The following is a 14508-nucleotide window of genomic DNA, read 5'->3' as shown; positions in this document are numbered from 1 at the left end:
AGGGTGAAAATAGGATTTATTTCGTTGAGCTGTTGTAGTTACCATGGCACCTGTGCTTAAATTAAGGCCTGTAGTACTGTTGCTGGCAGGCTGTGTAGTTGAAGGCGATAGTTTCTGATTTCGTACGTTATGGCGATGCTGATGTGCTGCTGCTGATGCGGATGATGACTCGGTGTCAAGTATTCATATTGCTGCTGTTTCTGTGATTGATGAACATGTTGGTTTGCTGTTGCGGTAGTTGCAGGTGGATGAGGCATTGGAGATATTCGTATATTGCTTTGACTACTTAAATTTTTGTTGACGCGTGTACGTCCCGCAAATTCGTTGTGATTATTACGATTAGCATTGTAGCCAACAGCTGCCGCAGAAGGCAATAACGAATCGTGGTGATTTACTGCTGCTTTTATCGTTTGAGCGCTGTTGAGTTCAGGCCGTGGCTGTTGTTGCAGATGATTGGGCAACGGTTAGGTTGATGAGGGGATTTCATTACATCCGCCAAACTCTTCAGGTGTATTGCGTGGGATTGTTTTCTTGATATTATCTAGGAAACTATGCGGTGTATGGGTCAGTTGATGTGCTGATTTTAGGTAATTCTCGGAGATATCGTCCTCTAGGCCTATAGCATCCAAAACCGGGCAACTATTTAGGGGAGTTAATGGTGCCTGCTTCGGCGGCAACTGACAAGCCAAAATTACTCTAGACATCTATGCCGAAGTAGAACTTCTGTCGTATATCTGGTACAATTAAGAACTCCATGTTCTTAACTTCCCCTTCCCACTCGACTGGCAAGGTAATGAACCATGATACAGATGTCTTACTCCCTTTCGTGGTCCTGACGTGCTGATTACGCAGCTTCACAATTCGATGTTTACGACTTTCAAGAAAATCTTTTGCTCCTGCTCCGCAACTACTGACGCTGGCTCCTATGTCTAACAGAGCGGTTATGTCGACTTTGTCGACCTTAGTTTGAGCGAACACCCTGTTGTCGTTCTCCAGGGTGAGGATCGCTGCCATATCGTTTCGCTGAAACCTCTTATAGGTCCTTCTCCCCTGACGAAGGCTAAGGATCTTTCTGTATTTTCTGGTAAGCGCTTGTCTGCTTCTAATTTCGGCGCTAAACATTTTACAGCGTTTCTCCTAATAGTCTACGATTCGCAGCGCTAAGCTTCTTCGCGGGGTGATGTGTTGTTCAGTACGTATTTGTTCCCATCCCCCTCTCTTCGTAAAATCGTTGCTGTCGTTGATACGTGTGATGTCTCGTCTGGCAGAGGTTCCCGACTTGCCTTGCCAGTCTGGTTTTTTTCCGATGGTGGGAGGGCACAATAGCGCTTGTTTTTGTCGCAAACAAAACAGATCATGTTGTGGAATGGGCATTTGCATCGACCTTTTCCAATTGCTTCTGCGGGATTTTTAAGAAAAAATCCCCTGGTATACCACAGACGTAGCATAAAGTTAGGTAAAAAGGTGGTTGGCAAAAGGAGGCGCTCGGAGCCGTGTTCACAGCGACTAAGGGTAATTGGCTGGAAATGTGGTGTTCTGGTGTCGCGATTGGCGTCGCTCCTCATGACGTTTGCTCGTGGTGCAGGTGTTAGCCCACCTACCATCGTTTTTATGAGCACTGCCGCCCTTACGCTGTCGGGCATTACCTTTTGCACGCCGAGGCTCGAAGGTTTCAACCGCCTTGCTGCGAGTACCGCTGTCCCCTTCTAGACTAAACCCATTGACTTGTCTTGCTCTGGCTCTATTTTCTCTGAGCAGCTTTTTCGCCCTTTTACACGCGACCTTGAGTTCTCCGACGGTTTCTACTTTGACGGCGAAAGTGGCTAGGCTGGGTTTGACGTTGGATTTTGTGATCTTGATTAGCTCCTGTTCGAGAACTTTTCTCCTCAGACGGAAGGTCAAGTCATATATCTCAGTATAGTACTCTTCAAAACTTTCTGACTGCTGCTGCTTGCGTTCCATGACTTCTCTTGTCAGTTCATAGTGCGAGTCAGCTGCCTTAACTTAGTTCAGGTGCTCCGCTTTCAAGGCAAAATAGTCGAAAGTGGTGTCTCCCTCGCGGTCTTCAAGCAGTTGCCCTTACCATTTAATCACTTGCCCCGCCACTAGACAGTGGAACTCGGCGAATAGCCCTGTGCAACTTATCTGCTGCTGCTACTTGAGACGCTCTATAAAAATTCCCTTTAAACTTTATAAATAATTTTAAAAAACTAGGTACATGTCAAATGATCTATGCTTCAAGATTAATCCTTTTTATTATTGCACAGATTATAACTAAAGTGGCAATTACACTTTCGTAAATTTTGTATATTCTTTTTTTTTTTTGTCTTTTACTGGTAGAAAGCATGTTTCTCAAGTTTACAAAGCATTTAAAAAATGTTTATATATATATAAGTACAAGGTTGACTGCATTTGTTTTATTTGTTTATTGAATATCATCATCTTTTTTATCGTTTTGTTAAAAATATTTCTATAATCCGTTTCATTTTTATGAGCAATTTTCTACAATTCCATTCTTCTCGTTGTTTCAATATATTGCTCTAAATATTTCGTTTCGACGATTTAGTATCCACAAAAGAAGATTGCAGCGACTATAGCACTCATAATTATGATGATATAAAGGATCACTTTAAATTAGAGATGATTTCATATGTATAAAATATGTTGCGAGGCATAACAGCAAAGCTTTTGATCGCGCTTTCTAAATACAAGCACATGTTCACAATTGTTTTAAACGCATCTTCCTTGATCATTTTTATTTTCAGTAATAGCAAAAAGGTTTCCTGTTTTTTATTTATTTTAAATCTAGTCTAATCATTTAATGAGTATACGTTTTAATTTTTTTAGCATGCTACTTTTTGTTTCGCCCTAAATTCTTCTTAGTCTTGCAGTAATGCACTACGCTTTCGATCTCGTATTAAGCAATGTTGCTTTAATGGGCTTTAAAGAGTCCGATAACGAGAATAAGTGGTAGACGTCATTTAGGTTTTTGCAAACGACTCTGAGCGGATTGAACAGCTCGTAATTAAATTTACGCTGATTAAGCTTAACCAAGATAAAGTGCCTAGAGAAGCGGCTAGGGACATTAAAACTTATTTCACCAAGTAATGAAGGCTAGTCAATAGCACCATTTATTACTTTAATTAGAAAGGAAACGCCAAGAACAAATCTACGTTTCTCAAGAGACGGTAAAGATAACAGAAGCAACCTACCTTCATACGGAGGAAGAGAGGCAATTGGATCCCAACCCAAATATCTAAGGGCAAACAGCAAGAATTGCTTTTGAACAGATTCAATTGAATCTACGTAGCACCTATATGAAGGAGACCACACAACTGAGGCATACTCGAGTATGGGTCTAACCAAACACATGTATAGCCTTTTCGTAATGTAGGGATCATCAAACTCTTTGGACCACCTTTTTATAAAACCAAGCGCGGACCTAGCTTTTCTAATCGAGAGCTCAATATGCAAGTTAAAACGTAACCTATGGTCAAATAGAACGCCTAAATCTGTAATCGAATCGACGTCCTCCAACTTATGCGAATCTATGAAATACTGAGTAATGAATGACTTTCTTCTTGAGAGTGAAAGCTTCTTACATTTACTCAGATTTAGTTTCAGGAGATTCAAAGAGCACCATGCAACAAAATTATCCAAATCACCTTGAAGCTGATGTGATTGCGATTCAACAGAGAAGGAAGAAAACAGTTTCACATCATCAGCATACATTAAGATCCGGCTGGAATTAACCACCGATGGGAGATCGTTAATGTATAAACTAAATAAAATGGGACCTAAGTGACTTCCTTGAGGTACGCCAGACGTAACGGGGAATTCATCCGAGCTAATGGAGTTAAACAAAACTCTGAAGGATCTATTGTGCAGATAAGAGCTTATCCATTTCACTAAGTAGGGTGGGAAACCAGAGGCTTGGAGTTTAAAGATAAGTAGTCTATGGTTAACCATATCAAATGGTTTGCTTAAATCAGTGTAAATAACATCTGTGCGAGAGCCGCTAGAAAAAGCCTTGAAAACATGACAGGTAAACTCTAACAAGTTGGTGACTGTAGATCGCCCTTTACGAAAGCCGTGCTGGTGCGGAGAAATATACGAATTAATGGCAAAGGCCAAATGCTGAGCCACAATACGCTCGAACAACTTGGGCAAGACACTCAACTTGGCTATGCCTCTGTAGTTCTCAACAAATTGTCTACTTCCACTCTTGTGGATAGGAATAAGGAAACTACTCTTCCAACATGAAGGGAAAACACCTAAATACAAGGACATGTTAAAAATCTTTGAGATCACACCACATAACTCGACAGCGCAAGATTTAAGTACACATGATGGAATTCCATCAGGTCCAGGCGAACAACTGTATTTTAGAGAACTTAACCCTTTGAAAACATCATCTTCCGAAATAACCAAGTTAGGTATTGAAACCGAGTTAGTTATAGGATATGGGTAGTTTGCTGATAAATCGAAATTAGCAATCGAAAAGTTTCGTCGGAAATACTCAGAAAATAGATTTGAGATTTCAAAATCATCCGAGGAATCGGAGCCATTAAAAGAAACATGAGAGGGATATGTGGAAATTTTTCTTTTAGAGTTAACAAATTTAAAGAAGAATTTAGGATTAGCAAACAGAGAGGATTTAATGAACTGAAGGTATGTGCAGTAATAATGATGGTTGAGGGAGTTAAATCTATGCCTCGCCTCCGACTAAGCGACATAGTCGAGCGCAGAGCCACTTTTCTCTTCTAAAAGTGGAAGTAGATAACTTGTTGAGAACTGCAGAGGTATAGCCAAGTTGAGTGTCTTGCCTAAGCTGTTTGAGCGAAAGGTGACTCAGCATTTGGCCCTTGTCATTAATTCTTATATTTACGGCCACCAATTTGTCAGAGTTCACTTGTCATGTTTTCAAAGCTTTTTCTAGTAGCTTTCGCACAGACATAATATACACTAATTTAAGCAAAGTGTTTGATTTGGCTAACCATAACTTACTTACCTTTATACTCCAAGCCTCTGGCTATCCTCTCTATTTATTGAAATGGATAAGCTCTTATCTGCACAATAGATCCTTCCAGGTTTTGTTTGACTTCATCACCTCGGATGAATTTCCCGTTATATCTGGCGTACCTCGAGGCAGCCACTTAGGTTCCATTTTATTTAGTTTGTACATTAATGATCTCCCAACGGTGATTAATTCCAGTCAGATCTTAATTATCCTGATGACGTGAAACTGTTTTCTTCCTTCAAAGTGACTTCAATAATTTTGTTGCATGAAGCTCCTTAAATTTTCTGAAATTAAATCTAAATGAATTTAAGAAGCTTTCTTTCTTAAAAAGAAAATCAGTCACTGCTCAGTATTTCATTAATTTGGAGGATTCGTTCATTGCTCTTGGCATTCTATTTGACCATAGGTTACGTTTTAACTTGCATATTGAGCTCTCGTTAAGCGAAGCTAGGTCCGCACTTGATTTTATAATGAAGTGGTTCAAAGAGCTTGATGATCCTTACATTACGAAAAGGCTGTACATGTGTTTGGTTAGATCTATACTCGAGTATGCCTCTCTTGTGTGGTCTCCTTCATATAGGTGCTAATTAGATTCAATTGAATCCGTTCAAAAGCAATTCTTCCTGTTTGCCCCTAGGAATTTGGATTGGGATCCGATTGCCCCTCTTCCACCCGGGTAGGTTGCTTCTGTTATCTTTACCGTCACTGGAGGAACGTAGATTTGTTCTTGGCGTTTCCTTCGTAATCAAAGTAATAAATGACGCTATTGACTCGCCCGCATTACTTTGTGGGATAAGTTTTAATGTTCCTTTAATTCCCGTTCCCGTAATTACGAACTGTTTAACCCGCTCAGAGTATCACTTATTCTCATTAAAGGACTCTTTAAAGTCCATTAAAGCAATATTGCTTAATACGCGCGGTTTATCTATGTCGTGCTTGAACTAACTTTTAACTTAAAAAAGTCATTATGAGTCGAAAATAAAATTTTTGTTAACTATTATCGGTTATTTGGCTTATGCATTTTTGCGATGTGTACGTGTTTTTTTTTTTAATTTGCGTAGCTTTAGTTTCCAAGTTTTTCCTTTTTTATGCTATCACGGACGTAATCGCCGGGATAATCCAAGAAGCATCCAAAAAAAAACGTACTTGTTGTATTATCGAATTACCATGTTAAAGCAACTTTTTGTTATATTATTCATTTTTATTTTCACTCATTTGCACATGAAAATCAATTAAAACAAACGAACAGTTGAATTCAATTGGCTCTTAGAAGTAAATCTTATACTAATTAATATTAAAAACTAAACTATAGAAGGAGAAAAAAGAAAAGAAAAATGAAAAACGTATATACACAACTATCACAGAGGTATACTACACAACTAATACAGAATCAAATAGCAAGTGAGCTCCTAAGTCATCGCAAACGAAAAAGTTTAGCGACTGATACACTAAAGAACGCTAATGAATTTTCGTATCATAATGAGATATTAAGGTTAAAATACGACATAGGTAAATCGCATTAAATCGTATTAAGCAGAATTATTTTCATAGACTTCATAGAATTCGATGTTGAAATTAAGTGGAAGACATCATTTAGCTTTCTGAAAACAACTCTAAACTGTTTAGGCAACTCAAAATTATATTTACATTGACTGTGCTTATTGGAAATAAAGTGCATAGAGAAGCGGTTAGGAACATTAAAGCTTATCTCTCCAAGTAATGTGATAATGCCTTTAATTAACTTAAATAAAAAGAAACGCGAAGAGTAAAACTACGTTTCTCAAGTGGCAGTAAGGATAATAGAAGCAATTTATTTTCATAAGAAGGCAAAGAGACATGCGGGTCCAACCGAAATTCCTAAGGACAAACAGCAAGAATAGCTTTTGAACTGGTTCAATTGAATTTACATAACTTCTATAGGAAGGTTACTAGACAACCGAGGCATACTCAAGTATTGGCCTAGTTAAGCACATGCATAGCTTTTTGGTAATGCAAGGTTCCCCTCAATTCTTTACACCACCTCTTAATGAAACTAAGCGCGGACCTAGCTTCACTTAGAGAGAGATCAATGTGAAAATTAAAACGTAGTCTTCGGTCGAATAGAACCCCCAAATCGATGAATCAATGTTTTCCAATTTGTGTGAGTCATTGAAATACTTGGCACTGAATGAGTTCAGAAAGAAAACTCCTTGCATATTTTTAGATTTAGCTTCATCAAATTTGAGGCGTACTATGTAGGCAAATTATTTAAGTCAAGACAAATATAAGCTTTAATAGTAAAACTTAGCCCCTGAATGACAATTCGCTCCACCAATTTAGGTAAAGCACTCACAATGCCTCTATAGTCCTCTACGTGATGCCTATTTTTACGTTTGTGAATTGAAGCAAAAAAGCTGCTCTTCCAACAAAAAGGGAAAATACCTTAAAAATCATTAAAATAACATCACATAGCTCTATATAGCTTGTTTTAAGTATACGTGATGAAATTCCATCAATCCCAGAGGCGCAACTATATTTTCAAATAATATAAAAGGTCGTTTTTTAAAAGGTTCAAGTTAGGAATCGAAACGAACTTAATTATCTTACGCAGACAGTTACCAGTTACATCGGACTTAGCAGTTGCAATATTTCATCGGAAATATTCAACAAGGAGACGTTTCAATATCATCAGAGGGCTCAGACCTTTTTAAAGAAACATGTGAGGGATATATGGAGATTTTACTTTTGGCGTTTACAAACTTAAAAAAATACTTAGAATATAAAAGTAGGGAGGATTTTGTCAACTGAAGATGTCTGCAATAATATCTGTGGTTGAGGAAATCAAATCTATGTTTTGATGCAGATTAGTCGAAATGATCGTAAGCAGAACTACTTTTCATAAATTTTTTGAAGAATTTTTTAATAAATTTTGTCCTGCTTTTCTAATAAACCGTAGCAGGCACCTGCGTCAAGGTCAAGATTGCTTGATCGGATGGAGAAATAGCTAGATCTAGCACGTTATATATAAGGTGGCAATTTACAACTATCTCCGGGAAATTGGCAAAGAAATAACGTAGCTGTCTGCCATTACAATCAGGAGTACAGTTGTATGGCAGTACAGTAGGATCAAATAATTCATTGAAAAAACCAATAGTTCTATAAATTAATGAAGTGGGGATCATATAGCCAGAATTATCACTATAACACCAAGTGACTTGTGGCAAATTGAAGGCCAATAACGCTTAGACTATTACAATGGGTTTACACTTTTCGGCTACTTCAGTATGTTTCTTATAAACAGAGATGCCCAAATTTGGGGAGTATGGGAACAAGTTATATATAACTATTTATTGACAATTTTTGCCGTCGGGAGGAGTAGGAAGTTCAATCGAATATGATGGGACTGCACTAAGACACCGCTGCCAGTGCTATCGAGTTGATCCTTTCTGAAATGTTCGAAAGAATTGTGGAAAAGTTTCGACGAATGTGAATCAGGCTTTAACCAAGTTCCAGTGAAGATTAAGCAGCAAAATTCCGTGCTCACTGAATTTAGGAAAGTAGAGTGAACTTTTGAATTTAGGTCCCCAACATTTTGGTAAATGAAAGTTACTGGGCCTGAAGAAACATTCACTTTTTTGAGGTTGGAAGAGCGATCGAATTAGTATTTTGGAGACGATCGCGAGCAATTCCTTTATTAAACATCCAACTCTCCACAGCGGTTTTTTTAGCAATATTTCGATATATTAAGGCGTAACTATTACTTTGCAAAACGAGAGGACTCTAGTCTGAAAATGTCGAATATTACCTCTCTGCGGGGTACTGACGACAAGCAGACGTCATCCCTACTAGAAACAATAGGATTTGCAGGTGCATAGTTTTGAGATGGCGAGAATATAAAGGGAGTGACCACACCTGCACGTGCAGCTTGTGCGACTTGCCAGCACACACCCTCGAACAGCTGCAAGGAGAGACGGAATTGTTATTGTTATTAATATATTTCGGGGATGAACACAGAGTAGGCTAAATGGCACTACTGTGAGGAGACACCCTTGCCACTTCAGCACAACGAGAACGAGGAGGGCTTCCCAACTTACTTGGAACTTTTTTATCAATTGCAGTTCAATTAACTAGAAAATGTTCAGAACTCAATTTTTTTTACTAGCCAGTTGCTCCTTGTTCACGTCTCGTCTAGGAATGTATTATTTTACAAAATGCATTTTTTTTTTTTTTTTCTCATTAATTTAAGAAATATATAATTGCTTTCTCGTAAAGCCAAACAATGTATGAATAAAAAGAATTTAAAAAAAAAATTTTTTTATAAGAAAAACTTGGAAGTTTTCAAGACAATACAATTTGTCCACTTGATTTTTTACAGTCTCTAGCGTGAAAGATAAGTAGCCTTTTGCTTTTAAGATCTTTATGTTCCTAACCGTGCGACCTGTTTCTAGTTTTTTAGTTTTTGGCAACTTTGGGTGAGATTTTTTCTAAACACGGTTTGCCCAATGTGGGGAACAACGGGACATCAACGCAAGTTATAAGTCGTAGCACTTCGTAGCAATTCTGGTATATAAGGAACCTAAAATCAATAAAGAAAACCAATTCAATTTGAGAGTTCCAAGCCTAGTTTACCTTGGCATTTTAGTAATTTAATCAAAAATAAATAAATTGAATTCTTTAATATAGACAAAAACATTTTTTGCCAAATTTACTTTGGCCGCTAAAAGGAATGATAGACTTGGCAGAAATAGCCGAGCAGCCAGGAAATTGTACACTGGCATTAGACTTATAAGAAATCCTCTGTTACTCAGGACACACGACCTTACACACGTAAGAGCATGTGTGATTTACCACTAGTCAACGTAGCTCGTCCCCGCAGAACATAATATAGTGAAAAAGGTACTGGCATAAATAGCATTCGCCAAGGCGCTTTTTCATCCCAGTGCCGTTCAAATGTTTTAACATCAGCTCTGATGGCTACTAGAACAAAGCTATTTTCTCCATCGCTCGCTTTAGCTCTCGGGGTAAACACCGCAACATTACATGAAGAACGTAAACACAGATAGCTTAAACTGAACCCTATTGTCAGTTGTAATGCATTGGGCCACTTCAAAAATACGAAACATTCTTCTTCCAGCTATGTTTCGAACGTTAAGGTTGAAAAGTATATGAAGAGGCGGGGCTATGTTTGGTATTCTTATCGGCATTCCCATTTCAAAGCACCATGCTGCCAAGAGATTTCTCCATACATGTTTTTGTCAGGGAAATTATAATAAAGTTCTTCAAGAGTCATGTGGTACTCATCTATATATGCTGCATCGTCTTTGTAAGATTTGTTTAGCACTCACGCATTAAACTCGAAAACAAAGTTAGAACAAAAGTATTTCAATCAAATTTATTTATTTCACGTCAGTGTACCATACTTATCATATTTCACAAATTTCTTAAAATTTTGCTTGGTTTAGAGGTATTTTTTCTTCATTACCGTTCGCCTTTTAATTTTTTATTTATTAAGCAAATGTTATTGTAACAATAAAGTAGTTCAAGTGTGAAATCATATTATTGTTTGCTTTTTATTGATAAAAAATTATGTATTGAAACTTTTTTTATACCACTAAAAACAAAGACGTCTTCATTTTTTATCCAAAGACTTCTGTACCGTGTTAGTGCATGTGAAGTACTGCCCCTGCCTTCTTATTTTTCTGAGTTTGTCACGATCTGCCTCTCAATATGTCTATGTTTGTTAATGGCGTCGTTATGTTATATCAATGGATTTTAGATTTTTCTCTTTGTACAATTCCTCTTCTTTATTTGAACTCTTATAACTGAAGTTTTATAAAAAGAAAAACATATAAGCGGAATTCCGCTACCTCATGGTTTATTGCTCTTGTGTGAAGAACGATGGCAAAAGCAGACCGACAGGAACCCCCTACATCTATATACGTGGACGTTACAAGCTTCTTAATTGGTTCGAGAAAGTGAAATTTTGCAAGACGATCAAGAACAAGTATAACACTTATATGATTAATGGACGACCTAGAATGGGGATCTAATAAATCGAGATATAATTTTTAGAAAGGAACACAGAAATCGTTGATCTGACCTATGAGAGGCGTTCGAATTTGAGTCAATTGTTTTGGTAATTTTGTTAATCAACGATCCTGTTGTCAGTCTGTACTCTTGTCTTGTCTGCTAGTCTTATCTGTCTGTTGGTCCGTTAAGCCACCGTCCAAGGTTACACTCACTCAGACACACATGCAGTCGCAGGCTTAATTGTTACATTCCCCTTTTTTTTGTTGCAACTAAACTAAATTAAGAACTCACACCCCTTTCCTTTGATCGGCGAGAAGTGCTCCAGGTCTTCGTCTCAAACTAGAAATTATATGTATGTTTACGTGTATGTCTTTGAAATTTTTGTATTATACATAACTAGTTTTCTTTAAATGTGTATACATATATGCACACATGTTGAAATTAACAGTTCGTTCTCAAAACATGCTATGTTAAACCGGTCTTGTTGTTTTTTTGTTAATTTTATTATGACTTATTAGTTATTATATATTTATTACAGTAGTAATTGCTATTAAAAACAAATATATACAAATATATGTATGTAGGTGCAGTTTCAATCAATTTCGATTCAAGTTTTTAACAATTTGTTTTTAACTTTTTGAAATCTAAGTTCCAAACAGCTTTTAACATAACATTTCTTTCAATTATCTAGTTGTGTCTTTTCTTTCCTTTTCTTTTTCTGATCGATTTGATTTGTTAATTAATCGTTCTCCACATTTAGCGTGAGCGTATTACTTGTTCAAATTTTATTTGTTATTGTAATTATTTTTAATTACTTGCACGTTCATACTGGCATAACGTGTTAGATGTCCTTTAGTTTTTAATTATTTTACATGCCCACTAAATCGACAATACAGCACGAAGTCTTCACATTGACTTTCACACGACAACTTTCCGAATGGCTTAGTCTGTTTCTTTCTTGTTAATTTTTTTCGCAGTCATCGGTATTAACTCAAAAAGAAAGAGCATTTCATTTTCAAGTACAAAACCCACACTTATGCTTTAGAAACGGACTTGGGGCTTTGTTCTGTTTTCATAACTTCTCTCTTTGAATTGTACAATTATATGAGCGTAGAATTATGAACTGAGACACTGAGACAAGAACGGTAAAACGCAATGGTTAGTGAAGCTCAAGTTGCGCAATGTTTTCTTTTTGTGTATTATTTATGAAAAACCGAAAATTAAAAGTTGTTTTGCATTTTTATAATTTAATAATTCTGATCTTATACCACCTTCTTATACCACTGAAAAATCAATTCTGTCGTATCCACACCTTGACGATTTTGTTTTTCTTCTATTCTAAATCATAACAATACTAAAGTTTGACAGTTCTGACCGGTTAGTATTTCTCCTTAAACAGAAATGTCCTCCGAACTGGCTTCACGAAAATGGGCACTTGTATTTTTGTATAGATTTTATTCTCATTGCGTTATTCATTTTTTTCTAAGTTTTTAATTGTTTTCAAATTTGTGAGTTTAATTAACGAAACCGTTAATTTTTAAATATATGAGTTTAGTTATCAATTTTGGTCAATAAAAACTTTTAGGCCTCGAGCATGGCAATAGTAAAAACAATAAAACATTCACAATTGTTGCGCATAATTTTATCATTTACTACCAATTTATCAATAAATAAATACCTTTTATATTTACCTGTCACCGATGGTGAGTTTTTATAACACTTTTGAATTTTTATGGATAATTGCTTTTGGCTTTCTTCAGATTTTTTCGACTTTTTCAGTGCTCGAATGCTTCATGCTTACTCTCTCCATTTTAAACGAATATGCTCAAATTTTTTTATGCGATATTTTTTGAAATGCTTAGAAAGAAGCAATCATTTCAAATATATTCGCTGTTACAAAATTGATAAGTATTTATGTTCCTTTTTCCTAGTCGAATTTTTTCAAAATGTAATGCCATTAAAACCAAGGTACCACTAAAATTGTTTTCTTAATAAAAAAGGAATTTCAAAGCAGTTCCAGAACGGCGATCAAAAGACGACGTTCACTTCGTTTTATATTGCAATTCAAATTTTTCTTGTTTTTCTATGGGCCCCTCTTCTTATTATTCCTTCAAGTCATCGCCTAATTATCATATCAATCTTCTCAGTATGAGTGTAAGCCTTGTGGTGCTACAACAGCGGCATATAATTCAACATTCTATCACAGAAAATTGGTGACAGCAATGAACGTCAAATTGTGTGTTGGCTGTGTAATGAAAATTATTAATTTATATGTCTTAGCTACTCCACCGGAATATGCGACTATATAAATGATAACAAAAAATGCTAATGGTGCTTGTAACATTTGTTGAAAATGTAACCCTGTAGCAGATAGCTGACTTTCACGACTCCTAATGGTGGTCTAAAGAAAAATTCGCGCGCCTGAACCAAAAGAGAATAATTACGGAGATTAAAAATGGTAACCGGTGCACTAAGTATGGAATGAATTTTAATGGTCAGTGCCAGTAAATTTATCTGACTTTATTCTGGTGCGTCAAAATGAGTGGACATTTGACGAGATTTTCTGTTAAATTAATTGAGGTTAACAACTTTACGAACAATTGGTTAAATTTGTATGTCTAATTAAAACGTGAGAAATTAGTGCAAAACAATGTAAAGGTAACACAAAATAAAGAAAATTCAATTTTAAACTATAAACCAACCTTTGCTCAAAACAACGAAACAATTTTAAACGCCGCGGTGTAGGCGTAAGGTAACAAAACTTTTATTAAATTTCCTCTTTCATCCCACACTTTTAAATTAGACTCAGTCGATTCGATTTGTTTAATTAATTTGACTCTTACCTGTCTCTCATTCTCAAATGTCAAATAAGTTCCCACCCAATAATTAATAAGCATAATCAAAATAATTTCTTTAATCACACACTTTACTTTTTAAGAAATAATCAAAAACATAGGCCGTTTATTTAACTTACGCCAAACGTAAAAGGGTAAAAACACTAAAAAAATGTTGCCCGGAAAAAATCTCTAAGGGGAACATTGAAACAAGGCAAGGCTCAAGCGGTAAGCAACACCCAAATAAGAATTCGCTGAACCCAGTGAACGCCTTACAAACGCAAGATCCTACACATACGTTACGCATCTCAAAGACGAAGTAAAATCACAGGTTGAGGAATTATCCGATCAAGGTATTATAAATGTGGTCACAATCGCTGACCGATAACCCATTCCGCAAATAAACGAAGTCCTTGCATAAAACAAATACTTTTCAGTTTTAGACTTAAAGAGTGGAGATAAGGACGTAGAAACAATAAAATGTTCAATCAATAACGGAAAATATGAATTTACACGGCTTCCATTTGGATTAAAAATGCGTGCTCGATGTACCAAAAAGCCGTTGATGCGATTCTGCGTGAAATCTGGCATATTTATATTGATGACATAATTATGTTCGGCAAGGGTGAATTCCTAAAATCGGAA

Source organism: Glossina fuscipes, unplaced genomic scaffold, assembly GCF_014805625.2.
Source record: "Glossina fuscipes isolate IAEA_lab_2018 unplaced genomic scaffold, Yale_Gfus_2 116, whole genome shotgun sequence".
Lineage (NCBI taxonomy): Eukaryota > Metazoa > Arthropoda > Insecta > Diptera > Glossinidae > Glossina > Glossina fuscipes.
This window is presented reverse-complemented; position numbering follows the sequence as displayed.